Source organism: Danio rerio, chromosome 10 (genome assembly GCF_049306965.1).
Source record: "Danio rerio strain Tuebingen ecotype United States chromosome 10, GRCz12tu, whole genome shotgun sequence".
NCBI classification, from domain to species: Eukaryota; Metazoa; Chordata; class Actinopteri; order Cypriniformes; family Danionidae; genus Danio; species Danio rerio.
Genome location: NC_133185.1, coordinates 33,527,087 through 33,548,447, shown reverse-complemented (window position 1 = coordinate 33,548,447; position 21,361 = coordinate 33,527,087). Strand labels below are relative to the sequence as shown.

General features: G+C 36.0%; 1 protein-coding gene and 1 long non-coding RNA gene across 3 annotated transcripts in view; both read right to left on the bottom strand.

Annotated features, from left to right (window-relative positions):
- Positions 1-21,361, bottom strand: part of cblb (Cbl proto-oncogene B, E3 ubiquitin protein ligase) — a 146,879-nt gene that overhangs the window by 106,505 nt on the left and 19,013 nt on the right. The window lies entirely within an intron of this gene.
- LOC141376397 (uncharacterized) lies at positions 12,515-19,480 on the bottom strand. Its single transcript, XR_012386405.1, has 3 exons — positions 17,366-19,480; positions 15,415-16,543; positions 12,515-13,958 (listed from the first exon to the last, which is right to left on the bottom strand). It is a non-coding gene; the product is annotated as an uncharacterized lncRNA (long non-coding RNA).

The following is a 21,361-nucleotide window of genomic DNA, read 5'->3' as shown; positions in this document are numbered from 1 at the left end:
TGGGCTAAAAATCTGCGGATTTCTGTGAGCACAGATTTCATGTGGGCCTAAAATATACTGGTAAAAAAATCCTACAATAAGAGGGTTATCGCATTAATAACAATACCGTAGAAAAAGATTAGTTACTTTATCTTAAAAAAGTACACCAGTGAGTACACCCACTGCCTTCAGTGCAACATGTTGATTTTACATTAAGTCAGTAAACCCATTGAGTTAACTTTTATAATTATGCACATAGTTAGTTTACTTAATAACTCTAAGGCAATGAGTTTACTCTCTTTTTATAGTTAACTAATCACGTTTTACAGTGAATAAAACCTACAATTTGCAAGTGGTTTGGTCAATGCTGTACAGTGCGGGATTTATTTGATAAATGTGCTACTGTAGCATTCAGTTTTGCATGTGTTTGAGCCTGTTTACAAACCCTTTACAGATATACTTTTACTACAGATTCACTTTATAACTTCTGTTGAGTGGTCGAAATAACTTTGACCAAACATGGTTTCACATTGTGCAGTGAGGAAGATAGCATAATATTCTATAGTATTCTATATGCTGATGAATGCTATGTTGATTAGCATTACTTTATTCCCAGTATGGCTTAAAGAAGACTGATAAACCATACTTTGTTTATTGACTTTACATTTGATCAGTTTAAAGCTGCATCCAAAATCTAAAAAAAACAGTATGTGAGAAGTACCAGAATGACCTTCTGCTTCCGACAAGATTCTGAAGTGTGCATCGTATGGCCGCTACGCTATCCTATGATGCACGGCGAGAGAATTCATGAATGGTTGTAGAACGCACTTTTCTAACAGCCGAGTTGTACATTTAAATTCAAATTTAGTAGTAGGCTATTTCAGATGCAGTCTAGGTGTCTCAATCATATACACTGTCTTAACTTCTGTTCTGCATGTGGAGTTTATGCATGGTGTCACCTTCTAGCTTCCAGTATGAATTTAACAAATAGTACATTACATTATATATTATATGCTAACAACAACCTATTTTTGCTTGTTTTTACAAAAAAAAAGTAGTAAAAATTATACTTTTTTCCAAAAATACAACACTATTTCTGTCTCTCAGTGGATATGTTTTAATTTCTGATATTACTGATTTCATTATTAGTACAGTAAATGCCAGAAAATGTTGTGGTATACGTCACTTCCTGTTCACTTTCTGTAACGCTTGCATTTCCTCTGGGAGATATAGCCTTTCTGACCCTTTAACCAAATGTAAGCATGACTTGTGTAGTTAAAAGGACTTTTTTTATTAACACGAGAAATAAACGGATGAATAAAGCAGCACCCGCACCCACAAAGTGACTAAGCTTGTGTCATTGAGTCTTTATAGTCAGCATTTCTAAAGAAAGACATTGTCCTCCTCCTCCTCTCCGCCTACTTACTGCACCTCACTCTGGCATGACCTGAGCCGGAGACTTGTAATTACTGGATGGATCGACTCTACTCATGTCCGTCTCACCACATCCGAGCAGATGGAGCCCAGACTTCAGAGTGGGTTGTTTCTGAGATGCACATCGAGTTATAGGGCTGAATGCTGTCATATTTGCTGGAAGGATGGACATTGCTAGTCATTTTTGTGAGGTACTTGACAGAAAACAAAAAAAACTAAGTTATGTAAATGCTTGTGATTAAGATAGGTGATTGAGATAAGTGATTGTTTGACAGAGCAAGAACATTTTAACAGTATTTCCTATAGTATTTTTTCTTCTAGAGTAAGTCTTATTTGTAGTTTGGCTGGGATAAAAGCAGCTCTAAAATGTTTAAAGGTCTATATGATTAGCCTCTTTAAGAAATTATTTATTTTATTGGCTACAGAATAAACCACGGCGAGGCAGTGGCGCAGTAGGTAGTGCTGTCGCCTCACAGCAAAAAGGTCGCTGGTTCGAACCTCGGCTCAGTTGGCATTTTTGTGTGGAGTTTGCATGTTCTCCCTGCCTTCGCGTGGGTTTCCTCCGGGTGCTCCGGTTTCCCCCACAGTCCAAAGACATGCGGTACAGGTAAATTGGGTATAGGCTAAATTGTCCGTAGTGTATGAGTGTGTGTGTGAATGTTTCTCAGAGATGGGTTGCGCTGGAAGGGCATCCGCTGCGTAAAAACATGCTGGATAAGTTGGCGGTTCATTCTGCTGTGGGGACCCCGGATTAATAAAGGGACTAAGCCGACAAGAAAATAAATGAATGAATGAATGAATAAACCACTGTTGTTCATTGGCTTGCCTAATTAACCAACCTTGCCTATTTAACCTAATTAACACAGTTAAGCCTTTAAATTGCACTTTAAGCAGAATACTAGTATCTTGTAAACATATCCAGGGATGTGAATAATTTATTGCTTGACTAATACATATACAGTTAAGTAGGGTTGGCACCGATTATGGCACCAAAACCTTTGTAACCAGTATGTACCAGACCGAATCAGCATATTAATTTCAGTGCATACATTCGATGCCAAGGATGTAAGAAGCATCAAGGGTTGCATCAAAGGCACACATAGGTACGCGTTGTGTCGTATCATCTCTTAAGATTTAATTCTAAACAACTTTAAGGCGCATACGGACAATGTCGGTGATGTCAGCTGTTTGTTCTTGTTGCTTAGGGATTGGAGGCACACAACGCATGTTCAGTACAGCGCAAGAGTGACTCCCTAAAGATCATCAACACGCATGATCGCGTTCATCAAATTTGATTATACTAAGCATTCTACAGTATGGCTTTATTTTTCAAGCAATGATCCTATCACAGCAACATACAGCAGATGCTTTACAGAAGTTGCGTATAAGAGGGGAAACACGTCAAACGTAATGATACATTTGAGGGAAAGGGGAATCAACTAAAAGGCAGAGAAATGCACTGTCTTTGACAGCTTGCGACATCATCTGGCACTTTCAATTAATACATTTACATGGACACCAATACTCAAATTTGAATATGATTAAGACAATACTCTGATTAATAATCTACCATGTAAACAGCGGTTTTTGAATACCTTAAAGGACCACAGACACCCACGCCATGAGTTTTTTTTTTCTTTCTATTCAGCGTGCGCTATCAAATTCCATTAAAATAACACTCTTCCACCAGTTCTTACTTCATGTTTTCAATACCTCAGTTTGTCACAGGGCATGAAGAATATATTCCAATTGAAAGTGAAAGTCAAAAAGTTAAAAATGAAACACCAGAAATTACACAAAACACTGGAGGAAACGTAGACAGCATTGTGACGCAATGATGTTAATGGATCTATGTGCTATAACATGTAAGATGGGATCATGAAAGGAAGGAACATTCAGAAAGCAACTCATGTAAACACCTAAATCATTTTATTGTCTTATTCAGATTAAGGCAAATTATTAAATGACTGATGTCCATGTAAACATAGTCACAAGCCCCGTCCCATTAAAAAAGGAGTTCAGTATTTTAATAACAGCCTGTCCACAGGTTAGCATAAGCTAATGTAATTGCATAATGCAAATCTTAAATTTATGCTAACAAACAAACTATCAAAAAAATATATGAATGCAACTTAAATATACAAAATGTAAATTGATGGTTACTTTAAACTTTAGTTATCTTGTTCAATTAAAAATTATGTTTAAAAATTTGTCAAATAAAAGTTTTTCTAGCGTTGTCCACCATAATTTTGTGGCTCAAAAGTATCAGTTCGGGCACTGTTTTGGCACCAGTATCGTTTTAACAGTATCAATTTAGTACTGTTTTGAAATAACCCCAAACAATACCCGAACTTATAGTTAAGCCAAAAATTATTCATATATAGTCCAAAGTTAAAGATTCAAAAAAAAAACTACCATTTATAAAACAAAATGGCAAGAAAAACAGAAAACAAACAAAAAAGAATATCAAGTCATTTTTCACAAAATCTCCTAAAAATATAAATAAAGCAAAAAACTATCATCCAAAAATGCTAAACACAAGATTAAAAATCCAAAAAAAAATACAAAATAAGCAAAATGAGAAAAAAAGACACAAAAAAACGAATCAAAACAACACAAAAATAAATTCAAAATGCAAAATAAACATGTAGTAAGGATCAATCCATTATCATCACTTCCTAGTTCTCGATCCCCAATTTCCCACAACAAACTAAGAAACAAAATGAAGATCAAAAAGGAAATGTGTCATTCCAAGAGCAGGATTTTCCCTTATACTGCGCAATCATGCATCTGGGAGCGGTGTGAACCACAGACAGGAATAGCCTGACATGCACAACACAAGCACTGTAAAACTCAGCCTATGTGCATGATCCAGAAGGAAACTCACAGACCGTCTGAAGGCATTACGTATCAAAGGAGGGGACTCCCTCAATTTGTCACAGCGAAGGCATGCCTGTCAGTGAGAGAAGCTGGTTATTCTGGGTGATCCCCGGGGTTAGTTCATCCTGTGTGAATGGCTCAGTTTTTGGGTAAAACACTCTGTCATACCTTCCTCCTGTGTCACTCGCTCCATGACTTACTCAGAGACGTGAGTAAAACAGGCCTTTTTTTTTTGTGCTCGGCTAAATCCACACACACACACTCACTCGACCCCGCTTTTTCTTTCAAGCCCATTTCCTCTGCAGATGGTGTGGGTTAATAAATAGATTGATAAAAGATGTGCTTTATTGATTCATGAAGGAAATTATGTGCAAGAGCAGCAATAATGATGAACAAACAGGCAACACGAAATGCAATACACTGCAGGCCTCTATGAAAGAAAGGGGTTTTACTGGTCAAAGTAATAGTGTTTATGGTTATTTGCATATAAGCTTCATTGGATATTATATAGAGGATATATATTAAACATTTATAAATCTAAAAATCACTAGAATGCAAAAAAAAGCTACTTTAAGAAAGATCTAATGGTTTAAAACAATATGCAACTTCTTAAAAGATTATTTAAATGTACTTTCAGCAAACTCTGTAAATGTTTTTCTGGGTCCATGAACACATCTTTTAATGTATATGATTTTTTAAACAAGTTTTGGGTTGGTCTATATACATTGGTGAATGAAGCAGCTATAGATTGAGGATTTTTCTGAAGAAAAGCAGTCAGTTTAACTGTTCAGAACAAACAAAAAACTTGTGAACAACCATCACAAAGCAGATCATCAGGAAACCACACACAGTATTGAAAACCAAGGGTATGTAAACTTTTGCAGGGGGTTATTTTAAAAATTGTAGCTAGAAATTGGTGGAGTGAACTATATGGCAAAATATTTTATGTAAAATATCTTACTCGGGACAGTGCTACATTAAAATAACTTGCATTTTGTATGATTTCTCTTGATTAATTGAAATTATTTGCATTTTAACAAATTCTTCAGGGGTATGTAAACTTTTAAGCCATTTGATCTACATTGAACAGCTATAAATGCATGAACACACTTTTGCTGGGAGTTATGAAAATTCTCTCTCAGAGTCATTTTCTACAGAAGTTAATTGTAGGCATTAGGCATGGGCCAGTATAAGATTGTGATGTTATGATAACCTTGGATAAAAATATTGATATCACAGTATTGTACTACTCTTAAATATGTTTTTAATGTCTGGGTAAAAAAAATGTTTACTTCATTGAACAAATTATATTTTATTTTAAAAAAAACGTTAAATATATTTCGAAACAGAAGTTTTAGGTGTGGAGGGTCCTTTCCTGCCGGAGATACTGTTTCCCTAAAAAACTAAATAAAACAGTCGCAAAAACATGTTAAAAAAAATAAATAAACAAATAACTCTACATATATCATTGGAATGGTACATCAGAAAACACTTGCGGTTTTAAAACATTGACTTTTCCAAGCCGCAGTAAACCCTGAAACCGGTTATTGTCCATCACCATTTTCAAGGTATACCGCCATTTGGAAAAGATTTTTGGTTATTTTAGGACAACAGTATCTCCAGCGGAAAAGATATCCAAAGATGTCGTTTTAAAGTAGGATAAAGATATCTGTGGTTTTGAAACAAATGAAGACAGCAGTGACTTCATTTGACATGTTTTCTGCTCCAAAACACTTAAAATGTTTCTCAAAATAAAATATATTGTGTTCAACGGAGGAAAAGTTAGTTTTTTATCCAGATATTTAAAAAGAACTTATTTCAGAGCAGTAATCACAATACTGTGAAACTGTGATCTTTTGATTCAAGGTTATCATACTGTCAGAATCTTATACCAACTCATGCCTACTTAACTTTGTATTTGTGGGTTGTGTTTTTGGTCATGGCAGGATGCTAAAATCAATTTACCACAGCACAGCTAACGCTCATGCTAATATAAGCTCACTTATTTTTTTATTATAATAATAATAATATTCAATGAAAAAATAAATAAACCCGTCAACAAACCTTTATTATGCTAACCAGCTAGACATCATAACCTTGGTGACATTTTAACACATACAGAAAGCCAAACATTTTTCAACAAGTTTGCTAGTTTGTCAAAATGAGGAAGATCCACATACACAATCTTAAATCAGGGCTCTTTGTATTAAAATCATCTGTACTTTTCTCAGTTCTGCCAATTATTAATGTACTTCTGCAAATTTACAGCGGTAATGTGTATCATATTCACCAAATCCAAAGAATACGTTAAACTCTTTACCGCGGCCAAAAACTGTGTTCTTTGAGAGGCAGATGATTTGCTAAGCTCTTAATAGGAAACATGCAGATTATTTACTTTAGTCTATCTGTATCTGTAGCATGCGGTCAATTACCTCTGTCCATCACTTACGAGTCAAGCCAAAGAAACTGCACACTACAGATGGGCTCCATAAACATCAAGTTGTAAATAACCCAGAATTTTCCATTAAATTACTGTTTGTGCAGCCTTTAGTATCCCAGCAGTCAAACAATGTCAAGTTGCTTCCTAACCTTGTCTTGTAGTCTTAATCTAATGGTCTACGCCATTATGAGCTTCACTGAAAGTTTAGTTTAGCAGATAATGTGGTCCTTGAGGATTCATAAAATGCAAAACAACAGATATCGGCTATTTTTATAGATAAAAAACCTATAGAAGCAAATAAAATTAGTAACCTGTGGTTCATGATGACACACTGAAATCATCGGAAGTGACATGGCTGTAAGCAAAAACATTACAAATTTAATACATTGTAAAGCTGATAATTGAGAGTTAGCTTACTCATAGCTTGTGATTTATAGGTGTTTTTTGTTTATTTACACTTTCAAATGTAACTATCCAGAAAAAAACAGACAAATTATTTTGTTTACATTTCTGATCATGTTTTAGCACACAGTGCAATGATTTTCAATTGTTGTTTTTTTTTCTGAAAAATGTAAATACATTTCATCCAGCACTGCACATTTAGCCAATCAAATTATCTCAAAAATGAAAATGAGCATTGAACAATAACCAGTCACATAACCTGCCACAACTAGTAAAAACAAGTACCAAATTCTTATTTTGCAACAATGCTACACTCTAAAAAATGCAGGGTTGCACACAATTCGTTCATGTTGTGCCAAAACAAATGCATTAAATAGTTAATTAAACATAAAACAATTCATTTCCCCCTAAATTTTTCAGAATTGTTTTGATTCAGCTCATTTAAATAAGCAATGTAAACAAGCAGCAAAACCCTCTTTTTTGAGTGTACAGTAAAACTGCAAAGTAATTAATAAACAGCAGGAAACAGAAATGTCCGTTTTCCAGACAGTTTTTGCATGCAAATGTAATCCAACTTTTGTTTTACTTTAAGATCCCAATATTGCACAATGAGGTACAGTATGGGAAGTTATGTTTTGCCTGTTTATGTTTTTTAAACAGTGCTATAATGTGAGAGAGTGTGTGAATTCGCATTAGTCACGTTGCAGAATTTGCAACATCGTCAAGATTACAGTTGACGACGTACAACTCTGAAGTCATTTCAGTTTAGCCATAAAAAAAATGAAGGTTTATCAATTGTGTGCGTTTTTAATGGCTGTGACATTGTACACATTTTTCAAAAGTAAAGTTTGAAGCATCTGGCACAAGGAATTGCATTACATTTTTAGCTTTTACAGAGATTAATTGTACTTAATCATCAATGCATTGAAGACTATATAGTTTTATTAATTTTACACTTGATTATTTTACACAACAAAACCCTCTGAGTAAAATTTACTCAGTTTAGAGTAAAGTTAATGAGACAATGAAAGGATTAATTAGGTGACGACTGAGCACTGATGACAAACACCTACTGTTAATAAGCAGAAACACAGAAAAGAAACACAAAAAATACAACCGACTTCAGTCACAGCCTTAGATGAAATCACCCGACATATAATACATTGAATCTCTCAAAATCTCAGCAGAGGATCAACTCAATCAATAAGCAACTTCACAAACAGCAGCTATACACAACCTGTTTGCCCTTATTTAAAGAGGGAACAAATAATCTGAACGGAGTAAATTTTACTCTGCAGATTTTGCTGTGTATCAACTTAAAATCATACTTGATGATGATACAGACTTTTCATTTAATAAAAAAGTTGCTTTGTTGTCCTGTGTGGGTATTATGATGATTTCCTGGAGAAGATATTTTGACCATCACTTCCAGCACACCACAAAGCCACATTGTTTAATTTCCTCTACCATTAGGGCATTATGAAAGCTGTATCTCTTTAACAAAACAGATACATCTCTCTCATGCTCCCATAGCTCTGAACTTCAGCGACCTTGTCAAACATTGACCAATACTGACATTTATTTTGTTTTATTTAAATAAGACCGGAATGTCAATCAGCAGAACAACTTACAGTTAATTAACAGTGACAAACAGGAAAACGAGGTTTTAGATTAGCTTTACCATGATCAGCTTTGTGAAACCAGCTACAAACACATCTGCAAATTCAAACCAAAAAGGAAAAAGAATGACATCATAGCCACGTGAAGGACACTGTTTCGCGACCACTTCCTGTGTGAGTAGCAGATAAGAATAACACTGATACTGGTCACACTTAAAGGGCAGGAAACGTGAGAAATAGTCCATTTTTCAGTTTCAGAACGATATGTTAACTAGCTCACTGATAGTTGACACTCATTTTCAGCCTCTAGCTAGTAGCTTTACAATGTTGGATCCAAACAAATGAGGTAAACAAAGAGAACAATATCTGTGGCCCGGCAACATCCTGTTTCCTGGTGCAAACCTACAGAGCGGAGCAGATAGAGTGGTGATTGCTTCAGGAAGCAGCGGTGGGCACGGCTGTCAGATTGGCCATGAGAAGCAGAAACTTATCGCAACAGCTGGACACATTTCCCTCGCTTCCATATCAGCTGCTCTGAGAAGCATGAGACATCATGCGCTCCACAACAGACGGAGCTCATTTAAGAGTGTTTCTTGGTGCATATCTAAGAGCATATTTGTTTAAATTCATCTTCACGTTTGAGCACAGTCTAGGATTCGAGAGCCCATGAAATTAAAAGTGCTAGCTTTGAGGGTACACAAAAACTTCTACAAACTTATCCATCAGATATCCTGTTTATTTTTAGAGGGCTTTTATTCTGAAAAAAAAAAAAAAACAGAACAAAAAACAATGATGACTCATCCTGCACTACATAGATTTTTGTCTAATCAAATTCTCTCAACAACAAGAGTGCCCCTCCCCCTGGTGTAACATGCCACAAGCAATGTGGCATATGCCAAGGCATGCTAATAGGACTTTTAATTTGCCAGTAACCTGGGTTAAGCGCTTCCGGTGAACTGTTAGCCATTGCAAAAACGCCTGGTTTCCTTAAAAATCAGTGATTTCCACTGGCTGAGTGATATCCAATATAAAGTGGGTCTCATATTGTACAAGAAGCACTACATTAAATTACATTTTCCCCTACCAAGTCTTTAAAATATGAGCATTTATTTTATCCCAGTACATTCAATGGAACTTCTGCGCTAGCCTGCCGATTCTGACAGGTGTGTGCTAGTAAACGGCTTTTTGTCTCGTTTTATGCTTGATCAAGGGCCTGTTTCAGAAAGCAGGTTAAGTTAAAACTTAGAGTAGTTTAACCCTGATATGAGAGAAACTCTGGGTTCTCCATTTCAAAATGGCAGGTTTGTTAAACTCGAGAAATCAGGGTAAGTCAAGCCTGTTTCTAAAAGAGAGTTAACTTAAACTCAGAGTCAGTTACTGTGGTAACTTACTCTGTGAATCTAACCTGGTCCGGAGCAGGTTTTATTCTCTAAACTCTGAGTTTCTGTCGGTCTCCTCCCCTTTTTTAAAGATGAAGCGGTATTTCTCGCATTAGTCTTACATTTCCACACACCTATTTTAGAGCTCATTTTGGAGATGTGCATAAAAAAGATTGATGGAAACATAACTTTTGAAAATACGCATAATATAACATGTGCATAACTGAGTAGGTTAAACTTTTATTTGATAAGATGCACATAAACTACGAAGTGCACTTAACAAATTACAGTATGAACATTAAAAAATAGTTTGTTAGAGATGATGATGAAAATGTGTGTGAAAGGACAAACCAGCAGACTGAGCACACTGCAGAACATCTTAAATGTTGTTTTAGTCATTCTAAAATGTCTTTACTGTTTCAGTATTAGTGTATATTATTAATGACCTCCGAGCGTCTGGAGCGTGTCAAGATCTGCGCGTCTGGCTTCAAACGCCCCCACGTGTTCATTGTGTGTCAATTGTCTTCTGAGGCGCAAGTACATTAAGTAAATAAAAAAATCATTGATGCAGCTTCTTCTACCGCAGTAATTCTGTTTTTACAGTTGATATTTGGCGCAAGTTAATCAGGAAGTGACGATTGTGTTCTCTTCGACTCTTTGGATAAAAACGCTGCTTTATTTTATTCCAGTGTTGCACAAATTTATGTAATTTTGATGGAAACACAGCTTTTGCCTACATTTTTGTCACACACAGAACAAAGTCATGCACGAGGCTTGTCCTTTTTTTCATAAATAATTAGCTTAACCTTCGACATGTACTGTTAGAGATTAATGGGATTATTATTCTGTCTAAAAATAATTTTATTACTGCTTACCTTCTTAATGTTATATCAACCTCTATCACTTGATCAATAAAAAGGCAGACACATAACAAGTGCACTGTTAAATCTATTAAAACTGATAAAAGTGTATAAAAGTTTAGAAAAAAAGTAGAAAGTCACACATTACATTACTTATTTTATTATACTTAAATGTTTAAATACTTAAAATTAAAACTTGAGCAGCTGTTTTCCCACGCTGTCTCTGTTTCACTGATGGCTGCTTCTTATTAAATATATACGCTCATATTTGCTATAACTTTGCATGAGCAGATCAAATTCAGCTGGAGAAAGAAATGCTGATCTCTTTTTTTAAGATGTTGCCATAGTCACTCGTAATGTCTGCGCTCCATTGATAATGCCTTTTTATAGTCACGGTGTGCGCGCTTAACTCTGAGTTGGTCTACTCAAAGTTGATTGACCCAACTCAGATCAGCTGTTCTGAAACCAAAAACTCAGAGTTTTTTATCTCTCGGTAAATCAACTCAGAGTTCAAGTTTAAACTCTGAGTTGTTTAAACCTCCTTACTGAAACAGGCCCCAAATAAATAAATGCCAGAGTCTATGTAACTAATTGTATTTTAACTACATTACAACATCAATGGTGTAAAAGGAATCGTTTAAAATGGAAAAAAAAAAAACAATAACAGGTAACCAGAAGTTTATCAGCATGGGAACAGCACTAGCTCGGCATATACCCTATACTATAGTAATATCATGGACTAGTAATACCAAAGAACAAATTGTGGTCTAAAGAATATATAAATAATTTATTAGTTGTTTATTTGTTTTTAAATATACAAAATATTATATAAGGTAAATATTAAAAAGCTATAAGACCAAATAAAACTGAAACACAAAACAAAATACAACAAAACAATAATACAAACAACAAAACACAAATAAAACACAACAAGAAACTCCAAAACCAACCAAACCACCCATTATAATATCTAATCAATCCAAAACAGCCAAAACATTAATATATTACAAATATAAATAGAAAAATAAATAGAATAAAAAATACAAATCAGACTGTTTGGTTTTATTGTATATTATTCTGAGTGGTTTGTTTGGTTTTGGAGTTTCTTGTTGAGTTTTATTTGTATTTTGTTGTATTTTGTTTTGTGTTTCAGTTTAGTTTTGCCTTTTTTATGGAGTCTATTTAATTTTTTAATATAAGCAAATAAAAGAACAGAACAACACAAACAACAGCACAACAAATAGACAAGACAGTGTGCTCAAAAGCCCAAACAAAACAGGCACAAACAGTCAAAACATGTTTTTAAAGTCAGTTCTGTCTAGTGAAAACATGCTTCAAACAGAATAGCAATGCAATATAGAGCAGGTTGTGTATTTTCAGTTCTTAGGTCTGATTCCCTAAGCTCAGAGAACTGGTGTTTATGAAAGAGTGATGAGTTTGTTTCTCATCATCTCTCGTTTCACAAATCTGTTCACAGGCTTAAAAGAGGAGGATGCAGCTTCCGGGATGAAGCAGATCAATACTGGTTTCAGTTGAGGAAGGTTGTTGGAGGATCTATCTTTCCTTATCAATGTAAGTGCAGCTCTGAGCCTTTAGAGAAAACACACACACACACACACACACACACACACAGCACAGGCATGTCCAAGCACTTATCAGTGATGGTTAATTAAGGAAACATTGGAGAGATCCAATAGTTTCATTAATCCAATAAAAAAATTAAGATGCTTAATTTTTTTGGCAAAATATTAATGAAACCTTTTTCTGCACCTGTCAACTTTAAGATTTTACCATTTTAATAGCAAAGTTATTTTACTACTATGTTATTTTATAAATTTAATATTATAGCGAATAACGTGAATTTTTTATCTAATTGATAGAAACATCCAAAATACACTAAAAGCAAGTGTTTATGAGTGTGTGTGTGTGTGTGTGTGTGTGTCATCATCCATCACCGATTACCGACAGACATCCCGCTCCGCCCCCATCGCAAACCCGCTCGTACGCTTGCACTAATACGTCTTAGTTTTAAAATGACATTTTAGAACGAAAACGATCTACGTCCACACTGGCATTTCACCTAGCATTTCTGAAAAGCCGTCCTCCCACACTATACCACTAAAAACACATGACGTGACCACACACACACAGACGCATACACAAAGAGCAGTGCACGTCGGACAGTTTATCAAGGATGTTCCGCTGGATTGCGTCTTACTATAGTTGTTAAACGTGATATTTAATTAATCTTGTCTCTATCTAATGACTCTTCGGTCTTTTGAGTCAGTACACTGCTTCAAACTTTCACTTTCACGCTTGTACTTAGTAATTTTAGCAAAAATATTAGATACTATTAGTTAGTTCCTGTTCGTTATACATCTTTTTTACCAACCAAGTTTGTCGACACCATCATAACGACAGAGATCACTCTGCCTATTCATGCCAGAGTCCAACAGAAAAAGTGATTGACAGGTGGTAATTTGTGTGTAACTTATCTTCATTTATTTAGGATTTGGTTATGGGTAAAACAAAGACCATGCAAGTCAGGTAGTTGAAACAGTAAGCTACAAATAATTTGTTATGAATTAAGTAATTATTATAAATAATGAATTCACCGCCACATACGATGACAATGCCATCGTCCATGGCGATGTTTCACATTAGATATCGTACGATGCCACATTGGTTGACATGGTTCAATCCTAGTACACGTTTTAAAGTGTTTCTTTTATAACACTTTATCCATTTGTTTTTGTAGACTTGTATAACAAATCATATTTTTAAAGGCCTTTTTCTGAAAAAGTGTGATACCGAATCATAAATCTTCGCTTTCTGTTTTATTCATATTTGTATTCTAAGTAATTTTGGCGGACTATATACTGGATTTTATGATACAAATATTTGTGATATTGTTTTCTAGCTGTTTGCAGAGATACACAAACATCCGCTCTTTAAAAACCTATAACTTTAAAGGGGTGGTCCACTACGATATTATATTTTAAACTTCAGTTGATGTGTAATGTAGCTGTGTGAACATAAACAGCATCTCTGAATGTAAAATATTCAAAGTTTAATGCAAAGGGAGACCTTGATTTGTACAGAGTTAGCTTAGCAACGCCTACAATTAACGAATTTTGGGGACTACAAAAAATACTTCCGCCCCCTGTGAGATCACAAAAGTTCGTTATTGCGCATCCCACACTGCGCAGGTAAAGGCCGTGGCCATAGGCGCTGTAACGTTACTGCAGAGAGAGAAATGCCATCCTGCTGTTTCCACAGAGCTGTTCTGTTTCTGTTGTTGGGCTTCCAAATGACACGACCCAAACACAGAAGTGCTTACAGTTCAATATTAATTATGTTCCAGAGAACTATAAAATACATAGCAAGCATGATTTGACAAAACACAGCTTCCAGAATCTCTCCCAGTTCAGTGCTGGATTCAGTTAAAATCTCCTCAAAGATGGAGCAAGGAGACGCTGTGAACTCTGAGTCATGACCTGTAAGTGTTTTTATTTGTTAAAATTGATCATGACATGTACAGTGTCTAACTTTAACGGTGTGTTGTAGCAAAGATGTAAACAACGGGAAATTATGGTAACCGCTAACGACTTAGCTAACGTTACAAATCTATATTTATCAAACGGCTGTAAACGCACACACACACATACACGCACTCTTGGCCAGCACCTGCGTCTCTCTGTGGGAGACGGCAGAGTTTCTCTCTATAGGCAGCTTTGCTATGCGTTTTACAACTCGGACAATAAAGTCGCAAAAGATATGTGAACGATTCATGTTACTTACACAGGCATATTCCGCATATGCATGAAAGACGTCCTGTAACGCGTTGATTTAAAAAAAATACAGCAATGATTTCCCAACTGGAGTGTAACATCAAAAACAAATCAATCCAGGCTCACAAAGGTCTCATCTCACATCTTGTGCTTTATTCTGTCACCATAGAAAATAACTTAATCCGAGCATGAGAGAAAAAGAACAATAAAAATCTCTCCCGCGCACATGCGCTTCTCGTGTTACAGATACTTCATCGTATACACGCATAAACACACTAAAAGGCACAGAAACAGTTAAAGGAGCCGCATCCCATTTTCACTCGTTACAGACACGTGTTGACTGACTGACTGACTGTTTACACAAAACGCGCGTGCTTGTCAGGGCGTGACGTGGAGCCGATCGGCGAATCACAGCATATTATGATGATGACCAATCAGAGTCACTTGAGGGTGGGCCTTTTAGAGAAACTAGGAAATATGACAGTCGTTTTCATGTTAGCTGAGTAGCTGTGTATAATCAAAGTGAGATTTATGAAAAAATAACACGATTTCCTTCAAGTTAAACATGAGCACACATTGCTTTGCATCTTATTAACACAACCAAGCCTTAAAAATAACATTCTGGACCACCCCTTTAATACAGATATGAACTAATAAATATAAAAAGTTAAACCTGATTTCAACCAGTTTTTGTTTTTTCGTTGCTAGAAATAAAAGCAAATATAACATCCTGTAATAAAAATTTGTAAAAAAATTTTTTTTTGTATGCAATCAATCAAATGTGGTATGGAAGTATTGACCTTATTCTCAAATGCGGAAGTGCGCCTGTTTTCGCGATTGTCTTAGAACTTCCGTTTCAGTCGCCTATGGGAGAAATGACTAGGAATAATTAACGGCAAAAAACGGTCAAACTACTTGCTCTACAAACAAATGTTTGCATGACTATACAGACCAAGTAGAATAATATAACAAGGAAATATCAGTTTACAACATCAAACAGCGAAACGAGCAGTTTTTAATGTCTAAAAATGAATGGAAGTAAATGAGGCCGGAAGTCTCGTGCCAAAAAGATTCAAATGGCAGCGCCCGCTCGTCTGCAGAGAATAAGGTCAATAGTAAGAACTATTTCTTAAACTTATTAATCTGCAGTCTCTTGCTTTAATACACACCATTTCTACAGAACTCAAAATCTCAATGTGTAGCCATCATAAAATCATATGCTTAACAGTAACAGCATGATAACTGACGAGACCGCACTCTTCAGAAACATCTCTCACACCTCACGATGCCTGACACACGTCTCCTGGTTTGAGTGGCAGACAGGAGGAAAGCGATCCCAGAGGGACTAATCCAGTCTGACAGTCCAAAACAGGCTTTCACACTGGAGGTAGCCAGTTGGTCACAGCGCTGCGGGCAGTTTCAAGCCACATTACACTGAGTTGAGTCTACTGTTGAGTTTCTGATGAGAGCAAAAAAAAAAAAAAAAATGTCGTCGCCAGCTCAGAGTTTCCATCCTGTTCACTTCATGTACAGCAGCCCTGACAAAAAGGTTTATGTGGTCTTACTGATGAGGTCACCACTTTTACGGTGCAAAAAACAGAAGGCTTTCAGAGCTCCGGCAGGTGTTCATCTGCGGCTGCTTTAAAAACACCAGCCTGATGTTTTATCGTCACACATGCAGACAAACGTTTCATTGACATCATTTGGATATATGGTGACAGCTATGAGAGTTCATGTACAGGGAGACATGTTTGATCTCCTTGAAAAAAGTAAAACAGTAATATGAAATGTGATTACTATGTGAAACCATTTTCTAGTAGAGCTGCATAATTAATTGAAGAGAAACACAAAATATCATTTCAGCATCGATATGACAATGTGTGGATCCACAATAGTCACATCATATAGATAAGCAATGTTGAGTCTGAATAGTTGACCAGAAGCTAAAGAATTGTATTTAATCACTGTATTTATATGTCATTTATATAATTTATGCAAAAAAATAAAAAATTTTTTTGTTTGTTGTTCAAAGCCAAAAGAAGATCATTTCACTTACCCCATTGGCTGACAATTTAGCTTGTTTTAAGGAAAACTCTTAATTTTTACATATTTCGTTTAATGGTGAGAACTATATAATATTTTTACTTGGTCTAAGAATTTTGTTTGATATTTGGACTAGAAACAAGACAAAACAAAGTAAGAAAAGCATTTTGCATTGAGATTATTTAATTTTTGTACCTCAATGCTGTTAGACTCCCTAGTGATATTTAAAAGATATTGTAAAACTGTATTTATATCACAATTTTTATTCACAGAAGAATAAAATATCACAATGTCAGATTTTGCCAATATCGTGCAGCTCTAATTAATCGTTAAAAGAGGGAAATCTTGATTCTGTACACTACAAAAAAAATGGTTTTCTTACATGGATGACCTTTTTGTATTTGGTTTTTATTCCAAATTTAGTTTTTAAATTAGTTTTTTTTAGCAAAAAATACTGTCTTGTTTAAAGAAATAATATGCTAATGGGGAAAGCAAAGGTATCTAGTTTTTTCATTTGGCATAAGATTATTGGTCTTACCCTATTGCCAGATTATTTGGCTTGTTTTAGGGCAGGTGTGTCCAAACTTAGTCCTGGAGGGTTGGTGTCCTGCAGATTTTAGCTCCCACTTGCCTCAACAGACCTGCATGGATGTTTCTAGAACAGGGGTGCTCAACCCTGTACTCGGAGATCTACCTTCCTACAGAGTTTAGCTCTAACCCGCATTAAACACACCTGAACCAATCAATTAGAACCCGAACAGCTCTTGATAATTACAGACAGGTGTGTTTGGTGTGGATTGCAACTGAAATCTGCAGAAAGGTAGATCTCCAAAAACGGGTTTGAACACCCCTGTTTTAGAAAGCCAAGTAATGCAAAATTCTGTAGTACGGCACTGCGAAAAGGGGCAGGATTAAACAAAATAGACATTTTAAAAAGCAAGCGATTGGTCCATATTTTAAATTTCAGTCCATAGAGGTCATACTTTTAGCCTCAATTGGTCTCATGCAGTCATGCGATTTCGCAGGTCAGAGTTTACCATATTTGAACTTTGCAACGCAGCAAACTGCGAAACTTCGTTGCATGAGCTAGCATTTCCAGTCTGACTCATTCGCGTGTGAATGAATGAAAATCTATGGGGCGAAAAGTGCAGTGTAACAGTGGCTTTAGAACTTGATTAGCTAGCCCAGGTATGCCTAGTTGGAACTAAATTTGCAGGACACCAGCCCTCCAGGAACGAATCTTGACATATTATTTTTTAAAACAAAATGTATTGCTTTTCCAGAAAATGCTTCTTAATTTAAGAATTTTTAGATATTTGGACTAAAAACAAGACAAAAAAGGTCAAATAAAAAAAAAGCATTTTTGCTGAGTAGCACTATAGCACTCTTAATCTCACATAATAATGATTTGGCAGTGTCTAATAAACATTTGGCGAGCACAGCGAACATTCAGATCTGGATTTGCATTGCCAATAATGCAGAGAGAGCATTTTGATGTGCAGTATAGCTATAGAACAGATTCAGGATTTGGTTTAACCACACAGCATCATTATTTCTGTTGTTTGAAAGTGGCTAATTATCAGTGAAGTACACTGGGATAACAGTTTATTGTTCAGATGTAAACAAACACTGATGTCTATGGTGGTGATCCCAGCGAAATAGGATAATTGTACTTGAAGGTGGCAAGAAAGATACATTCAACGCATTATTTCTAAATATTTTAGTACATTACATGTTATTTTGTTTAGCTTTCCGATCAAAATATGTGTTAGAAGCCAAATAAATACAATTAATGTAGGACTGGGCAGAATGGTCGCAAATATTGCTTTTGCAGAATAAATAGTCAACCGTAACAGTTTTGTTTTAATTCTCTGTGTATTGCAACATGTAAATAAGTGGGCGTGGCTAACTTTTGTTAGCAGTATAGGTGAACTTTTCACCTTCATAAAATAGACTTGAAACTGCGAGTGTGTGCACAAAATAACACCATGTACAATATCCATATCCTTTTCATGATCAAACAGCAACACCGCACACTAAAACAAGGTAAAAACAAACATAAAAAGCATCACTGTCATTTCCTTCAAAACCTCAAGTACTGAGCAAAACAAGTTGTGAGTATCAGAACATATTCCATATGTATTTAGCATGTATAAGTGCTCTGGCTCTGAGCTGTTTGTTCACGGTCTGCCTCCTGGGAGTTCATTCTCAACAGCAGTGGAGGGTGACTGGGCTCAGATGGCCTGCTGTTATGTGTGTGTGTGCATGTATGTGTGTGTGTGTCTGAGTATATGATGAGGAAAGAGGCAAACACATCACAATAAATCAAGCCTGTCAGCCAGACTCCCATAAGACCAGCACCACATAGACACGCACAAAAAAAAACGTAACGCAGTCACATATGGACACCCTTGAAACCCCAGTAGACAAATCCTCATTCTCTGTCTGAACTGGACACACATGCTCCACTCCCCAAGCACCTTGCAGGAAACACAAGGCAGGTTTGTGTTCTTTAAAGCACACATCTGCCAGGACGGACGTAACCCAGAGCTCAGTCGGGACAAGACATTACTAGATGTAGAGCAAACATGGAAACAAAAGGGCCGTTCTCTCATCTTCCGCTCTCCTCTCTCGCTCTACAAGACACCTAACCACTTGAGACGCAGCTGTCGAGACTAGTATTGATTCGCTGTTGGGTTGATTTGAATCCATCCTGAAGTTCCACCTGCTGCCCGCACCATCCGCTAGAGAACAAAAAAAAAAACCACACGCATTTGCAGTCACTTATACGACAAGAAGCTGTCACAAATGAGGTTTCAGAGAAGCACATTTTCACTTCTACAGAAAGCGTGACATTCACCCACTCAGTTCACCCTGCAACACCGGAGACGTACGACTTAAAGGCTGAGAGTTAAAGATGGAGAAAACAAGAGAGATGTCAGACAGAGGGAAGAGATGTTCTGACATTTAAAACCACCATCAGAGACACAAATGAAACCTCAAAAGCTGATAATTCATTAGATGTAAACCTGAGGAGGCGTCCTGTCTGTCAGCTTTTCCAGATGAGATCAGCAAAGGTTGAACCCCTAATTTCGAGGGTGCAGGGGCACAAAGAGGTGTTCACGTAGAGATAAAAGAATGATGTATAAGAGAAAGATTGCCCTAAAATGATCAGTTGTTGTTAGTTTACTCATCTTTATTCCATTTGAGACATAGACTATTTTATTTTTAGCTGAAGCTGTGGTACTTGGTGACTCATTAAAAGCAACCAGCATTTGAAAGGTCAAACAAGCATACTGTACACAGACAAAACTAAATTAATACCTGTGGCTTAATGATTCGTACTGCAAGTTTAATTATGCAGCAGAAAGGTTTTCTTTAAAGGGATAGGTCACACAAAACTGAAATTTCAGTCATTATTTACTCGCCCTGTACTTGTGCCAACCCTGTATGAGTTCATTTCTTCTGTTGAACACAAAAGATGATATTTTGAAGAAAGCTGGAAACCTGTGACCATTGACTTCCATTTGCTTTTTAAATTTGTCAATAGTTAGAGGTTTTCCTTTTTCTTCAAAATATCTTCTTTTGTGTTCAACAAAATCTCATAAGGGTAAACTCATAAAGGTGTGTAACCATTTAAGGCGGAGTAAAAAATATTATACATTTTCATTTTTGAGTGAACAATCCATTTAAGCTGCCATTATTACTTGAATACTTGAAAAAAATCCACAAACAGCAACCCTTGAACTATGGCATTCAATTAGGGCTGTGTGATTAATTGAAATCGCGATTCGGACATGCGCAATTTCTCAATCACCTTACAGCTTGATTTTCCCGCAGTATGCTATTTGAACCAATCATAACACAGCACACGAGGCACGTAGCTTCCTTCAGTATTTCCAATGCGATTTGCGCTCCTTTGTCGTTGCTCAACAACCATCAACTGTTTTCTTAGATGACAAACTAACAAAACATTGCTGCAGCTCTGATACAAATTTTACTTGTGGAGATAATGAAAAAGCACTGGGTGTTTGGGTGTTCTGTGTTTTGTCACCTTGGAATAATAAGATTCTATCTGCGTTCTGAAGGATTTTGAGATATTGAGCTTCAAAGTTTTTGCATTCCATATCAAACGTGTATGTGTGTAACATTTGTTTTTTAAGTAAAAAGTCTTAAAATGTAAACAACAACAACAACAAAAAACGTCCCATAATGAAAACAAGTTGTCAATTAATAAGAATATGTCACTAACCCAATTTGGATAAAAATGTCAGGTTTATTCTTATCATTCTAAGGTGACGGTTTGTCTTTGAGGGAATTAGTTTATTGAAATGTTTGTATTCCATACAAAATATAAAGCTAATCAGTCAGTTCTTGTTACACGATGACTCGTAGTGTGACATTCTGAAAAGTTCAATTTAAAGTTTGTCTGAAAAGAGATGTTTTCAACTGAGTGCACCTGGAATACACTTGCATGTCGCTCTCAAAACCTATTTTAACATGCTATGCAGCATCATAAAGAGTTCTATGATCC